The sequence below is a fragment of the Barbatula barbatula genome (genome assembly GCF_947034865.1).
Source record: "Barbatula barbatula genome assembly, chromosome: 16".
In the NCBI taxonomy this organism is placed as follows: Eukaryota; Metazoa; Chordata; class Actinopteri; order Cypriniformes; family Nemacheilidae; genus Barbatula; species Barbatula barbatula.
Window position 1 is genome coordinate 22,409,475 of NC_136779.1, and position 1,502 is coordinate 22,410,976.

A 1,502-nucleotide genomic window follows, 5' to 3' on the forward strand; every position below is an offset into this window, starting at 1 on the left:
TTTGACCCCATAGTGGGAAACTGATGTCAGTCTCTTTGGATAAAAGCGTCTGCTAAATGCACAAATCTAACTTGTAACGGAGTCATTTTCACTGCAAGGTATCTGTACTTTTACTCAAGTGTGGTTTTCAGGTACTCTTTACACCTCTGGATGTTTCTGACAACATAAGGTGCTTTTAACAAGTCAAATCAATATAAAACTCGGTATCAGGACATTTCCAGCATTTTTAAGAAAATCATGATAAAACTGATAATCATGATACTTTTGTTCACTATAATCATGATGAGGAAATGTCATACCGTTACATCTCTCTTCTCTTCTATACTATACTTCTCTAACCAGCACCACCAGGTTGTTGCTCAGGTGTTGCTCTTTCATAGCTCAAGAGTTTGATGTTGTGATTGTGATAAAAGTGTTCAGGAGAAATAATTTGTGTGTGTGTGTGTGTGTGTGTGTACCGGTAAGCCACAGGCTGGGTTTCATCTAATCTTGGCTGCTGATCAGAAGTGTTCAAACTCACATCCATTAAGTGCTGTGGGACGGGACATTGACTCGCTCTTATAATCTGTCTGTTACCCTGCACTTCTGTGTCATCATTCCCGTGTGTTTCAGACATTTCACGTTTTAACCGCATATAAATATCTGGAATGTTTTCACAGTACACCTTGTGTTTGTAGCTCCATATCGATCGCGTTTCACATTTTCTCTTGTTTTCAAAGTCTATACGTGAGCCGGCAAAGTCAGTACTTGTCACGTGATTGAAAAATCATTTTGTGTTGATTTTCATCCATACGCCGCAAATGCTTTATGACTCCGGAGGTAAATCTAAGGCCATTGGTGTGTTTGTGAAGGTTGTTTTGAGGGCTAAATCATTCATGTGTCGAAGGAAAGACAAGAAGCAGAAGAGTGCAGATCTTTCCCAACACACCACGTAATCCTCCGTGACACACACAGACGGAGACAGAGAGACGCAGAGAGAGAGATGAAAGGAAACTCCCACACACTGCAGAGGTCTGTATGAAGACTATGACATCTCTATCTCATGATGCTGAGAGAGCAGAGAGAGATGAAGGGATGCCGAGAGAATCCTGCAGGAGTGAAATATGGCATCATCATCATTCGTGTGTTTGCCGGATTTCATGTGCTGCTATTTTCAACAGTTATTTTAGATGTGAAGAGTGTCATTTAATGTTTTCTCCTCAAGATTTCAGTCATTTGAATCATCTTGAACAAAAATTTATGTAAAAAAATGCTAAATAATTATTGGTTTCTTGTTTAAATAAGCTAATATTGGCTGATTATATGAACTGACATTTTTACTCCAATATCCAATGTGAAGCACAGTTTGTGTTTCAGCAAGTGTGATATTTTGATAAATGATCTGCAGTAGTAATGTAAAACACTGACCTTGTGTCATACGTGTGTTATGAGTGAAGACAAATGCAGAGAGCATGTGCTGTTGTGTGTGTGTGTGTGTGTTCATGTGTGTGGAAGGGTGTGTC